This window comes from Pleuronectes platessa, chromosome 6 (genome assembly GCF_947347685.1).
Source record: "Pleuronectes platessa chromosome 6, fPlePla1.1, whole genome shotgun sequence".
NCBI lineage: Eukaryota > Metazoa > Chordata > Actinopteri > Pleuronectiformes > Pleuronectidae > Pleuronectes > Pleuronectes platessa.
The window spans coordinates 15,908,528-15,924,271 of NC_070631.1; positions in this window are offsets into that span (position 1 = coordinate 15,908,528).

The window sequence follows — 15,744 nt, forward strand, 5'->3', positions numbered from 1 at the left end:
ATATACACGACACACAATTGGATCTAAATAAATAAAATTCTTTCAAAAAATGCCCCATTCAAAAATAATTGGATTTACAATACCAGTACATCCAGAAGCCAAAATAAAAAATTAATCGGGCAAAACTTTCCCCCATTTCATCTTGTGTTGTGCTGTTTTGCTTTGATCTATGGAAATTATTTCTGGTATTATTTTCTATTTTATCTCCCCAGTTAGTGTTCTCTTTCTCGCCCTGTGTCGCCATCTGCTGGCCTTTTCTGGTTCTACATGTAAGCGGTTCGATGAGGGTTGGTGTATGAGCCAGGGATGTTCACACACAGTTTTAGTCGTTACTTCTCCCAGATACAGAAAGAGAAGATTATAATTACAAAATAGAATTATACTATATTTTATTGCTTTATTTATTCAAAAGGGGCAATGTTCATTACATGTTAGGCCACTGCTAACTTTGCCAAATCAGAATTTGAAAACACATACAATACAAAATATGATGCATTGTTATAAAGTCAATAAAATCAGTAGTATATGATTACAATATCAAATAAAAGCTAATTTTCCTCTGCTACTTAGTCTATAGGGTACCTCAAAGTAAGAATGTGGAATATGGCCAAAATGGCCACTAAATGCAAAGTAGCAGGCTTCCTGTTACGTTTTTCAAATTGCACACATAGACTTTTTTGTTTGTCTGGTCATGATACACATGTGTATCGATTTTTGTGAAGATCAGTCAATGTGAACATGTTCCCTTACATGTTGGTAAGAATGATTTATAATATATAATAATAATAATAATCCTTACATTCTAAATAGGGCCTCACTGTCTGTCAGTGCCTTTCAGTCATCGGGCCCTATAAAATTAAATTAAATTAAATTAAATAAAAAAAAAAAAACATTTACTAAACGTATATTTTTCTAAAGTCAGCAGTCATCTATAATTTTACAACTACATATTGCAATCTGACACTGTTCACTATTTTGCATCTTGCATTTCACTTTTTACTTCACTTTTTATATCTTTCATCTATTATATATATTTTATTTAGATATGTTTACGTGTAAATAAATGTTACTTTGTATAAATATTAGAAAAAGGGAGTAAATGAGAAGTAAATAGTGAGTAAATATATATTGTTTCTTTTTATTGCTTTTCTTATTTGTGTTGTATTTATTGTGTTTTTATGTTTTTATGTTTCTATGTTAATTGTATGCACCAATAACCAGTGCAAATTCCTTGTAGGTGTAAACCTATTTGGCAATAAATACTTTCTGATTCTGATTCTGATACCGTCATTGATCAGGTCTCATCGTGTATATATTCCGTTAGTCTTTGTGTGAATTAGGTGTTTATATGATAAATGGGTTCATATATTTTACTCCTAAAAAGAGCCTGTCTCTACAGTTTGACTATAAAGCAAAACGTTGGGCTGCTGGTCTGTGCACTCAAATATGTTTCCACTGGACTCTGATAATAAGTTATATGTCTGATTGCTGCCCCTCAGTCTTTTCCTCTCTCTCCGTTGTAGATAAAAACCCTGACGTCTGTCCTTATGAACCCCGAGCAGACAACAACACTGCATCCACGAGACGTGATCGCAGGGATAGGGGCACATTAATGAGATAGTCTGCACAATTACATTTGGCTTCGGCCTTAGACAGCGTGCAGGTTTACATGTATTAGATTTCAGTGTGGCCAGGCTCCCTCTGTTGTGGGACTGGACTGTGTATCTGATTCACCCCCCTGATACGGATAAGGTGGTGCCAGTCTACAGTGGATCAGCTGAAAACACAATATGTCAGCAGAGCAGCAGACTCAAAGAACAGGTCGCTCCCTTTTCAGAACAACTATGTCTAAAGGAAAAAGTGCTTCCATTGAAACTGGTTGCAGTGAGGTCTGAGGATTATTCTGATACATGACGACGCTAATTCAATATTAAACAAAAGAACGGATCTGCACAACACTTGGTGGTAGGATGCTGTGTGTGTCAGGAAAGTCAATTTTGGTGCTGAACCCAATCCAGGATTTCTTTCACTTCATTTAACATTGAATAACATATTCACAGAGAAGATTTCAATGAGTGTGTGGAATTTGGTACAGCTTGATTGAACTTGGCAGAGGCATGAACTCTACTATATGCCATCCTGGTTCCAATCATATAATTAGAACACCACTATCATTCACCTGATATAAGTGAATGTAGTAATTAAGCATATAATAACTCCATTACATGTGAAATGTATTGAGCAGAATGGCCCATGTAAAATGGAATTACATACGTTCTTTCTTAGTTTATTGTTATTGAAAGTATTCAGATATTTCACAAAGTAAATCACTATAATGCAGTTAATAGTCTCTGTAAAAACATTGGAAGTCCTCATTATTGTATGATATGTTTATTTCAAACTATGACTTGTCCCATTCTGTTTATCTGCAACAGCGTCTCACTATATTGTTACTATCTGTCTAGATACACCAGCCTACATATATTAATAAACACTAATATTTCGATAAAACAACATTATGGTGTGTTATAAACCCTTGTACACGTTATCTATACCCCGGATTAATGCAAAACAGGGGAATATATGTATAAGAAATATTTTATTGTTAAAATAGCAGCATTTAAATGTTGTACAAACGACCATATCAACTTTTGGTACTTGAAGTGTCTTTATGGCGAGATATCAATCAGGGTTTTGGTTTGATTTTGTGTGTATTTTGAGTGGAGTGATCCTTTAAGTGAACAGGCTGCAGTGAGACATGATGGCCGAGTGAAGGAGGATTCTGCAAGGAGACGCTCTGAGTCCAAGCGATGAAGAACAAGTGAGGCCCACACAGTAATCATGTGGTTTGTTCTGAACTCAGGATATATATATAAATGTGTCTTGTATGTGACCGTCAGTGTGGTCGTTCCTTCAGGCCAGCTGTAACCATGCACTTCAGAAATAATGTCTATACACTGTGGTCCATATGAGAAGATCATTCCCTGCTTCGGGTGCAATATCATTCCCAACCTCTAGGTGGAGGTCTCCCCTTACAGATCTCAGCAGCCTGTGTCTGTTTTTTTTATTATTCTTCCACTTATCTGTAGACAATTATTCACGTAAAATAAAGTTTTAAAATAAATAATGATTATGACCGAATGGATATTTATTCCTAGAACTATATATTTGGGATTTGATCAAAATAGTACAATCTGATGATGTCGTATACATTTCTTGTCTTTCAGTGTCTCTCAGATGTTGCAGCGCAGTCTAACTATGTAAATGTATTCTGTTTGGGTTTGATTTGATTGACAGGTATCCCCCAAAACCTTAAGCAGAGAGAATCCAGGAGGTTATTATACAGGGGGGCCATGAGTAGTGAGGAGTAATTTTACCCCAAGGAGCAGAAAGGCCATGCAATTTACATGTCCACCCACATGTCTTATAGCAGGCTCAGTAGCTGTGGGCTTTTCAACATCTGAGATCTATTGTTTTTCCTCATTTATTCTCGTACACTGACACATCTGACACTTGCACAGGGTGTGTGTTGCCTGTGTTTGCATGCACATGTATGCTCAGAACCCACAAGTGCACATGAACCCGGCTGCAGTGTTTTTTCGTAATTTGGCGTTTTTATGTTTCATTCTCAGCGCACCAAACCGAAGAAACACCTTGTTCCTGCTCCCTCACCTTCCCTTTCAAAGTCCCCGATGTTTCCCCTTCTTTCCTTCCTCTTGTCCTTGGGAATTCAATCATGGAGCAATGTTGCTGGAAACCTTTCCTCTATGTATTCATGTACCAAGGCTCGGCTATAGTGGCTGTTATTGTATGCCCTTGAAATGATGTAGATGCTATCAGTTTCAGTGGTGGCTGTGAATGTTGAACACGTGAATGAAGCGGGAGAAAAGATGGCTCCGTGTGACTGTAAGTGAACATTAGCTTCGACTGTTATGGGGCTTGAGTTGTGAGGGAGCGTTAAGAGTTAAAAATGAGGTAATCTGCCAATTTCTATGGCCTCCCGTTACCTTTTCTATTTTCACCAAAGACACACACGTACATGGTGATGTACAATATAACAAACTGATTTGCCTGCATAGTGGAACCACTGAAAGGAAAATATGGCTGACACCCTCTAAAATTCACTATCCACCTCTTACACTATCTCTTCAAGACTTATTCTTTTGAGGATATGAGGTATTGTCATTTAACAGATATTAAATAAATGTTAAAAATGTAATTCCCCTTCATAAAACTGGATGCAGTGCTTTGGATACACGTGTGCTGGATTCCTTTGCAGATATAACCAGAGCCTGTCAGGCCAAAGTCATATGACAAACATGATAAATGGACTTAATTTCCTTCCTCGTGCTCATATTGTTTCCAGACTGACCCAAAACAAGTCTGGCCGCCGCCCCCTGACCCCAAGGCCCCTCCCCCACCAGGTTTCATAGTCAATCACGTATTACATTTTGCATTAACCTGCCGTTGACCTCTGCATGCTAAACCCAATTGCCATATTATCTCCACCATAATGATCCACTCTTAGCTATCAACTGGGGACTGAATCATATTTTGTGTCCCACTTTTTATCCCCCAGGCAAAAAACAAAGTGTCACATGACTGTTAGGGTTCTGTGGGAGGATGTGGGGGTGGAGAGGGATGTGGGGGTGTCTCATATAAATCAGCGAAATGGGATTTGAGGTAGAAGCTACATCAGGGAAGGAAAGGAGAGGAGAGGTGAAGAAAGGTTTGGGTGCAACACTAGGTCGTTATTGTTGTTTTTACATAATAAATTGTGGATTTAAATAAAATGACACTTCTAATTTCTCAAATTATGACCTACTGGCTCAAGCAATTATGACTTCTGTTACTCCAGCCCATACGCTTGACTGATGCTTCCACAAATGCGTCTACTTATCCTGCTAATAACCAGAATAACGATAATCCTGTGATAATGTTTTGAAGTCAAAATAATGCTAATGCCTCTAATGATGAAGCATGCTCAGAAATCCCTCCCCGTCATCCCATTGTCTCCCGTGGCAGAGGAGCTGGCCCCGGGGCCCCATGGGAAATCTGTAATGTATTCAGCCAGGCCTTGGGAGTAAAATGAAAACAAATGTGGTGTAATAAAGGAGAGAAGATGAAGCGATTCTGTGATGATGCTCTCCACCAGCCTTATAAATCAAAATAAAAGTAGAGCAGGTCATGTGTGCCCTCAGCCTCACCAGATACACGCACACACACACACACACATACACACACACATATGTAGCCTATACACGCACATGCATGCATGCATACAAATGTGAAGCAGAGGAAGACTGAGGAAACTGCAAGAAGCAAACATGTAGAATCTATATGTAGTAAATACAACATGCTTCATTCCTTCATTCATCGAGTCGTGCACATTCGTTTATATTTTCATGCAATTGCAAAAACGGTTTATTCTCTTTGCATATGCAATCATAATTTAGCCCTCGTATACAATATCTTATTGATAATTTGGACTTAAAATTCCCATACACTAACCTGACTCTACAACATTTTATTGCAGCTACAAAAACAAAGCACTTTTACAATCTTTTCACTCTGCGACCACTTCAAATGAAACGATGTCTACTTTGCATTTGTCTGTTGGTAAATCCAAGTCAGACACAAAATGATATGTGTGTGTCCTCGTTTTATCTGACTAACTTTTAAAAGGCCTTGAGCGGTAACACTATCTAACACTTCACAAGAAAAGCTGAGATTAACTGGAACCTCCGATAATGGAAAGGAATATAATTTCATGCAGTACAAAGGTTTTTAAGAAATCTTTTTAATCATCTCATGACCCCTCAGATTTATCGTGCGACCCGCTGAGTGGTTCTCGACCCATAGTTTTGAAACCTCTGTTACTGTAATTAGAAGAAAAAGAAGAAGATTGAAGCCGATGCAAAAGGCAGTTCTGCCGTGCACCTGCAGGAGCTGCTGTGGTGCCAACGTGCCGGACTGTGTGAGGCGAGCAGTCCCAAACAGAGGAGCTGGAGGCTTGATGGTAGTACAGTAGTGGCAGTGGCTCATTATACAGAAAATCCCCCCAAAATTAAAATGGAAACAAACCATGCAAACAGCTGGTTATCTTGGCCCAGATTTGAAGCAGACAATTGAAGACAGTGGCAGAGGGGGGATTTCTGATGAGCTGAAAACCGTGTTATAGGTTTTTAGGGTCAATAACAAGAGAAGCGAGTCTTCTACTTCAGGACACTTGAGCATTAGCATCTCGCATTAGAAACCCCCTCGGTCCCTCTCAGACCTGCAAACTCCCAAGACCCTTTTGAGACTTTCTTCGAGAAGGTGGCTGTTTACTACACAGATAAAGAATAGTAAACATAGAGTATAATAAATAATTGATGCCTAATAAGTTGAGGCAGAGCACACCGGGGCTCCTTTTTTTTATTTTCGGGGCCAAGAATAGAGAAAAAGCCTCCTGAGTTGTTTATTTCCTCTCTCCTTTCCTTCTTTTCATGTCCTTCTCATTTTACGAGCCATGAGTCAACACAGCACACGTAAATGATATTTTGACACAGAGAGCCATGAATAATGCATTTGAATTTACTTTTATGCCAGAGTTAGACCCCTCTCTGCACCCTTTCTCCCCCCCCCCCCCGGCCCCCTCCTCATTCTCTTTACTCCACCCTCCTCTTTCCTCTCTCCACTATTCATCCTCACCAGAGCTCAACCTCATTTCTCCTCGCCGCGCCCCTCCCTCTTTCTCCTCCTCTCCTCCTACACCTCTATCACACAGCAGAGAGGAAAATGGTGCGGGATCAGACCCCAGCTCACTGATATGCTTTGAATCTAGAATTTGCACAATTGTAATTGACACACAAGCATTTTTTTAACAGAGACTGAGCCAATGATTTAATGATTGATTTACTTCAGATCTATGAGTCCAAATGAGGTGAATAAAGCTAAACAAAAGGAGAAAGGACGGTGAAAAGTGACGATGCTTCTTATCCCGGCCACCTCAAATGCAGGGAAGCCTTTCACATATGTTGTGTAACACTTCCCAATGAAGGCCTGTAGGACCAGCGAGGCCCCGACCAAGCCAGCAGCTCGCATTGATTCAGCGTCTAAATTAATCATCTATTACTTGATCTGCTTCGATAGAGTCATCAGCTGCCGGCGTGCTGCCCGATCAACAGCGATCATTCTTCCCTGCCACATCACTAATGTTCAGCCCCAAGGCCCCGCAGACTCCCAGGCATGGTGTTGCTTCAAAAAGTAAACATTTATTCTGATGCTAAATAGCTCGCTCGCTCTCCCTCGCAGTCGGGACGAGCAGGGGGACGTGAGGAGGGAGGATGACCATCTCATCTCTGACACAGCCGTGTCCCATGTTGTTTTCTGCTCGTCTTCATCATCCTCATCAACCTCAGGACGGTGTCTCAGATCTGGGCACCTTTCCTTTTTATTCTGTTTTTAGAGGGTTTAAAAAAAATCATATTATTTTCTCTTTCTGGAGATTTTCACAGCCACAGACAGCATTGTCCTGTCATCATTAGTCATTGTATTTTGCCCTTTGAGTTATTTTCCGTGTTAATCAATAACGTCTTGTTATATGATCTGCTGCCATTTTATTTTTTAAGACTTACAAAACCACCAGTAATATTTCAAGATGGCAGATACAGTGATATTACACCAAGATCTGAATTGAACTCAATAATCCCAGCAATCATTTTGTTTTAATTATTCATCTATTTTTTCTCTCTCTTAACTGTGCAAATCTCACACAGCTAAATAATTATGCTGCGAGTCCTCTGACAGTATTGACCTCTTATTATCTGCCACAGCACTTTGTCAGTTTCTCATTTTGGACTCTCAGAACATCCTGATCTCACAGAATGTTCTAGTGAAAGAAAGGTTGAATTTAAACTATTGTTGCAGTGATGCTAACATCAACACTGACTGCAAAAGAAATAAAAAAATAAAAAAAGTTGGGAACCCCTGATCCGGACCCTAATCCAGATGGGGATGGCAGTCGCGGGCGGCGTCCTCTAATCTCCTTATTTTACACTTTTGAGTAATACAGCCCTTATCCCCCTGGTGTGAAATCCCTCCGCAGAGAAGTGAGGACCGAAGGAAGCGGCGACGAATAATCTGCATCATCCTCATCATCCACAGAGTGGTTCTTCATTCATAATTTACAGTGCACCCATTACATCTGATGAAAGCCACTGACCTGAAAATACAGGGCAGAATGAGCTCCTTCAAGTATGGCGTTAACATTGTCTGCGGCCGTCCTGTACATGTTGCCAGCGAACATCAATAAATGAGTCCAGTGTCAACACCGAGATCAGATGTCATTTCTGTTGGTGCACATGGGAATATGACCCTGTCCATGTTTCCACACAGATAGATCATGTTTGAATGAAGCTCCATAGCATCAGTACACATTTCTGGTTCTTATTAAACTGTTACTATATGTTTCGCTGCGACATAACTCTGATGGTAACATGTTTTTAATAATTTACTTAAAGACCAAAATAGAGGGCTTTCCATTTAATTGTTATTTTTCATTGAGCATCATTCTGACAGTAGCACAGTGTGTGTGTGTGCCTGCGTCCATACTGCAAGGCTAAATGTATTAAATGCATTTCTCTACGGCTCTTTTCTCCCTGCCATGACCCAGAAATTGCTTTTTCCCACTGGTATTTGAAAAGACACTCCATTTGCAGTTGCATTTACTTAAATTGTGTTGTGAGCATTTGTGTGCATATGTGTGTGTGTGTGTGTGTGTGTGTGTGTGTGTGTGTGTGTGTGTGTGTGTATCTATTGCACACATTAATGGTATGTTTTCCTCTGGCCATACATTTTCCTAAGTACAAACCCCTTATAGCAGGCATCCTTTTGTTCTGCTGTATGATTACATTGTGATGAACAATGGAATAAGCTTACCCCACAATACCACATAAACAGTTCTATACTGAATTCCCCCCCCCCACACACACACAATGCACTGGGTCTATAAGTGGCATGAGATGATAGACTTTAAAGGGATCGCGCAAAGATTTTGTGGCTGGAATCTGCCGGAACAAACTTATATAACTCGCATTTCCACCAAAACAAGTCAGATACTCGATAAAACATGAGCAGTTTTCACATTAAATATATAGCCTGTTTAATCACAGCTAAATGCATTAGTCACCGTGTTGGCCTGAGGCGAGAGCTGTGTTCACAGCGCATCATTTGCTGTGATATCTACAGCTACCATATCCCTTTAAGCTAGTTTCACTGAGTGTACTTCTTGTTGCAGTTAAGTGCATATTTAACAGACGTTCTAGTCTCCGCTACATACTGTAGTTATTCATATCAAGCCTTTCGGAGATGAGCCGGTCTCAGAGCACAGTTTAAGAACCTCCACCCCCCAAAAGAAGAAGTTAAAAAAGCAGTAGAACAAAAAGAGGAAGCTCCAGCCTTGTCAACACTGTGCCCCGTCCTACAGCAGCATGGAAATTAAGGGTATATCGAGAACCTAGGTGTGACTTCAAGTTAGCACATGAGTCATCTGGGATTATGAGTCACATTCTACCTCAACACAACGAGAGCCCCGGCTTCACCGCACACCTACAGACAGGAAAACTTCTCACAGGCTGAAGTTGCCACCTCAGCACGCTTTGCGACTTTTGACTGCACTGAAACATCACTTCTTCTCTATCTTCAAAAGACGCGATCAGATCAAACTGACTTTAGAGAGTAGAGAGGAAAAGATAGCTGATATGTAGCATTTGACCTGTTTCAAAACTTGCAGTGCTTTGAAATTTCATTTGTACGGGTTTTTTTTGCAATGTATTTAAAGTCTGGCCTCAAGCTAGATTGGTAAATTAATTTAGTAATGTCTTTATTCTTAATAGATGCATGCAGCGTCACACGTGCACAAACGCTCAAATGTAAACACACAGGAACAAAGATCCTCGTCGGACTCAAGTTGCAGCGTCTCTTTGAAATGGATGCATCTGTGCCATTAAAGGGAAATAATTGTGGCCACTTTCATCCCCTGCGCAATTAGTCTCTCTTCTGTGAAGTTGCCAGTCAGAAAAAAAAAGACAAGAGCAGACAGAACCTTTGTCACTTTAATCATTTTCCTGTTTTTTTTCCCCTCCACACGGGCCCTGAATGAGTTCCCTACAGTTGAATGTCAACAACTCAAAGTGTCCTTCAGGCCTATTTCACATCATTAGTGCTCTTCTTTGAGCTGATACTGACACACTGACAGCCCGCGCTGTATGTGCAGGCCGATGTGTGCCATGGTAATGGTTTCTCCAACACAGATCCTGTTACATTTCATAACACTAAAGTAAAATTATTTAATTACACTGAAACATATGAGTCATCACAATAAAGGCACGGACAGATTAGTGGCTACAAATCAGCAGAGAATCTGAGAGAAGAATCCGTGCTTTTAAAACATCGACATAAGCAAAACAGGAATGAAACCAAGCCAGACACAAAGTCAGATTTTCTTAGGGAGGAGACTATTTTCTGTTATATGTCTTGTTATGTTACATGGCGAATGAAAAAGATGTGCCTGTGTAAAATAATGTTAAAACTAAATGTGTGTAATATTTTGGTATTTCATTGACCCACAAACACACACGCACACTCAAACTTGTTTATGGCACGTTGTTCAAAGTGCTGCACTGGATTAATACAAAAATAAAAGATTATTTATATTTAAAGAGAGAATAAAAACACATTGTCAGCATTGTCACATGATTTCTTCTCTCTGTTTTTCTATTAACTCAAATACTGTATTTTAACTACTTTAATCATTTGCATTCATGGATGAGTTTTACTAAGGTGAATCAAAATGCTAAATCTGTTTCCTGTGGCTGGTCTGGCCCGTGCGTCATGGTCAGCCAATCAGAAGAGAGGTGGGAGAAAGAGACGTAGAAATAACCTCAAAACTTTACTAAGGGTTGCGACTAAAAATAAAGATGTAAATAAAGCAAATAAACATAAAAAAATATGAAATATGGGACTTAAATGCTAAATATTTTCTACTCATTCTAAAGCAGAAAAGTAAAAGTGTGATCATAGCCTTTTATTTGTATCGTTGTGCTTCATCTCGCCGCATGTGGAAGCTTCGTCCAATCTCTAACTTCTCACTCTTTGCTCTTCTACCAATCACCATTAAAAGTGACATGTTATATCGCTGTGGAGCGGTTAGTCTTTGGTGCGCACACACTCAGCCTCTGTGTCACCGCGGTGAAGTCTAGTGAACCACAGCTCCAGTCTGCAGCTCCCCAACCCCCCACACCTCCCAATAAAACTGATTTGCTCTGGCATGTATTGTTTTGGAAAATAAATCAGTCGACTCTTTCCACTTCATGCACTCGTGACATCATTTGTTTCCCCTCTTAACTCAATTATTGTCACTTAGTTCATCTGTAGGGCAACAATGACCTGTAGCTACAGTACACAGGGCCCTTCGCACTCTCTGCAGCATGACACAGAGAGGACGAGGAAACGGAGACGCCTTGAGCCTGGAAGTTTGTCAAAGTTAAATACAGGGGGGAGAAAATTATCTGCCTTATTTTTCTGTCACCAGATCCTCTTTTTTTCCCGCCTTGAAAATAAGCTTTAAGGTAATTGTGTCATTGTGTCATAAAGCACAGGGAAAATGGTAATCCATTAAATTGTATGCCATGTTCTCTGTTGCTTTTGTACTGCAGAGCGATGCCACAGGATTTTGGAAAGGTGAATTATGAATAATTGCGTTTGATCCGGGAAGCCTGAAGAGTAATAACATTTAATGCTATAGCTGATCGATGAAACTAAGGCTTGGTGGGTTTTTTTCTGTCAGAAGGTGCCGGCGTCGTCATTGTCATATTCACAAAGAGGAGTTGTGCTTCTCTCCGGCTCCTCGGCTGCAGAATTGCTCAGTTTAACTCCAGTTTACTTTACTCAGCCTCCAACCTTCGCGGCCTGACGTGTTTGTCAGCCGCTGAAAGTTTGTTAGCGGAAAGTCGCGCGTCGTGAATAATTTAGCGTTCATTGTAGAGGGGCCAGATGTTATTGAACGCAAACATTTGAAAAGGTCTTTGTTGTGTCAATTAGTTGATGAAGCATCATCCACTCGCCCCTGTCGCCGCCGGAAACCTGATCCGTGTTTAAATGGATTCACGTTACAGGGAGAGCAAGTGAGAGGGGACATTTCAATTACATGTCAGCGCATGTGAGTGACAGTCGACCACCATTTGATCAGGCTTTTACTTTAATTGCTTGCGTTCCATTAGGTGTAATCAGTTATGGTGGAATTTAAACACTGAGGATTCAGCGACACACTGTGTGGACTTAGAGAAGGCAAACAGACGGCACAATACCTTCAATTAAAGTATGAGAGGTTGGAGATGGCCTCATCATCACGTTTCATTTTACTCTACACAAACAATACATCAGCGTTTAATCAGGTTCAAACCAATTAATCTTATTTCTGGATTACATGCAGGTCAAAAGCCAAGAGCTCAGGAAGTGGACAAACAACTGTGGATAAACATTTGCCAGCGTCAAATTACTGAATGAACACAAAAGAGAATTTCTCTATCGACTAACACTTTAACAATGGAGATGAGTGACAAAACTCTTGTTTTCAACATTTGAAGAAGTTTAAAAGACACACGAAAATCTGAAACCCTTTCTTTAAAAAAAAGAAAGAAAAGCTATTCCCTCCCACGCTAGATTCTTTCTTCCTGCACAAAATCTCTTGAATGCCGACTGTAGATAAATTCACTCGCAGATAAGAGGACCACAGCAGCAAAATACTAAAGGCTGACACAAAGACAGAGAGCGAGCATGAGTGGGTATGAGGAAAATGAAAATAGAGTGAGATCCAGACTGGAAGAAAAAATGGATAAAGACACAGAAATTTCAGCCTTATGACGAGAGCCTCGGCTCAGCAGGAAGTCTTCATCCTCTCAAATATTTCTCCAGCACCTGATTCTCAGCTGACGGTCCAGACGTGACCCTATTAGGTCAGGAACATCACAAGACCTGATCCTCCACCACCTCCCAGAGCAGCACACTTCAGCCGCTCGTCTCTTCCTTCTGTCAGACTCTGTCGTTCACCTGCACAGAGGGAACCAGATCATAACCTGCTGCCAATGGAAGGATTAGATTAGATTCAACTTTATTGTCATTGCACAGTACAAGTACTTATACAACGAAATGCAGTTTAGCCTCTAACCAGAAGTGCAAAAAAAAGGCAGAAAAATGTGCAGAGTATTGTGCGTATTTAAAGTGGCATGTAAATAAATAAGATATGCACAGTAAGAAATATATAAGGAATAGTACAGTATTAACAGGTATTGTATGTTATAAGAGCTATGAGCAGTAGGAAATATATATGGACTAGTACAGTATTAACAGGTATTGTATGATATAAGAACTATGTGCAAGATAAATATATAAAAATATATAAATATGAATATACTATAAGGGATAATAATACAGTAGTAAAAAAAGTAACAGTGTAGTGCAAATGTTCAAATGTTCAGTGGTTGGAGGGTATGTGGCAGTCCAAGCCAGGGTGGAGGGGGGAAGTATAGTAGATACGTCACTAGTGGATATAAATGGGAAAATCGTTGGTTTGCTGATCAAACACTTTTTTTATCCAAAAGTGATCGTAAATATAATGAAGAAACTCTGTCCTGTCATTAAAGCAGTTAAGTATTTAGATAGACAGACAGACAGACAGATAGATAGATAGATAGATAGATAGATAGATAGATAGATAGATAGATAGATAGATAGATAGATAGATAGATAGATAGATAGATAGATAGATAGATAGATAGATAGATAGATCGATAGATTTGTTTACTTGTTAGAGTGCTGGAAGTCGTACACGTGCAATTTCATATTACAACACAATATAATCAAGCTAGATAGCATTTAACGGGTCAGGTCACCCAAATTACACAAGCAGATGAGATTTTGGTTCCCTAACACATGCTCCGTTTCACCATCACAACCACATTGGAGTCTGGCTTGTTAACGTTCAGCCACTCGGAGATTGTACAGGCCTGCTTGTGCTATTCTCAGCCCATGGCATCTCAGATCCATTGGGTCTGGGCTGAAATGCCACAGAACATAAATATAAGGGAAAACAGCAGGAGACAGGCATAAACAAAGCCTCCTCTTCGACTGCCTTCTCTGACACTGCTACTCTGTAAAAAAAAAAACATAAAAAACAACCTCAAGGCGGCTTGGTTCGTCCTGTATGCACACATGGGTGTTCACCTAACAGATGGACATCCTGGTCTAAATTATAATCAGGATATCCAGTGTGAAGAGGGACAGCTCATCATTGATGGGCATGTCATTTGCATAAAACTACACAATGCTGTGAAAACCCCCCACTGCCTGTGACATATGCGTCCAGTCCAGCTGTGGCAACAAATGTAAAGACAAGGGCGTATATATATATTATTTTTTAAAGATGACACAATCACTCCACTTGTGCCATTTGTTTTTTACTTTAACTTTTTCCCAGCTCTGAGTGCTGATAGTAGTTGTGTGTATCAGTTTGCTCTTGTGTTCCAGGCAGCGTTGAGCAGCAGCCTCTGGGGCTTGTCAGCAGTCAAACAGGCTCCCTCCTCTCTCCCTCTGTTTTCTGTCAGTTTTAAGTGATAGAAGACAAGGGTGAGGGATGTCGGCAACAAGCAGCTGTACAGGAGTGTGTGTCGTCTGCACGACTGACGCTGCTCTCTCCCGGCGCATGTGAGAGCTGTCACTTTGCCTCTCAATCACGAAAAATCTCCAAAGCACATGGGTTTTACAAATGTTTGACCCCAGTCTTCAAGAACTGAAAACGTGGGAATATCATTTCAAAATCTACAAAAATCCACAAAGAAAGAGGTGTATTTCTTTAAAAGTGTCGGAATTAAAATGTTAAATTAGAAAACATTCTCACTGCATTCATTTCCCCTCAGTTTCCCGTGCTTAGTCTTTTGTATCGTAATGGCTATATTCTCACAATGTTCCCCACCATCTGTGGGAATGTGATACCTTTCTATGGCTGAGTGAAAGAGGGGTGGGGGGGAGAAAGTGGTGTTCTCTAATCCCAGAATCCCTCACATCGAATCATGCAAATTTGGTGCACTTTGAAGAGAATCCAGCTCCTACCATATGCAGAGTGAAAACAACAATCTATTATGCATGCATTGCACCAAGCTTATGGTAATGTTATTTTCACTGCTTTTCCTATAAAGTCAAATTTGCAGATGCACAACATATCTAAACTTTCTTTTAAAATAATATTTGTCTTATTGTGGTGTGCATTTGTGAATAACAAGCGCAGCGTTTGGAAGCTATAGCTGCAGCGCTGTGTTTGTGACTCCCTATGGAAGTGATGCTTGCAAAAGTGGATGAGCAATATTTTTCTCCGTCTAGTCTGCGTTTGAGAGCTCGTACTTTTCCTGTATCCACAACCCCGGTATATTCTCATGATTCAAGTTGTGCTCTTCAAAGGCAACAACACAACTGAAAACTTCCCGTGCTACAGTGCTATTTGTGCTATTCGTTTGGCACCAAGGAGCTTAGCGTTCACGATGTCTTTGTCATATTGTTCATTAGCAGCAGAGCGTGTTATCCTGCCAGAGCGACACGATGAGGCTAACGACCTGCCTCGGCCAGGGATCAACTTTTACAGACCAGGTATGAGTCGAGCCACTCGGGCTGCTGATCGCGACAGAACGCTGCCCTTCCTGTTTTTAACGG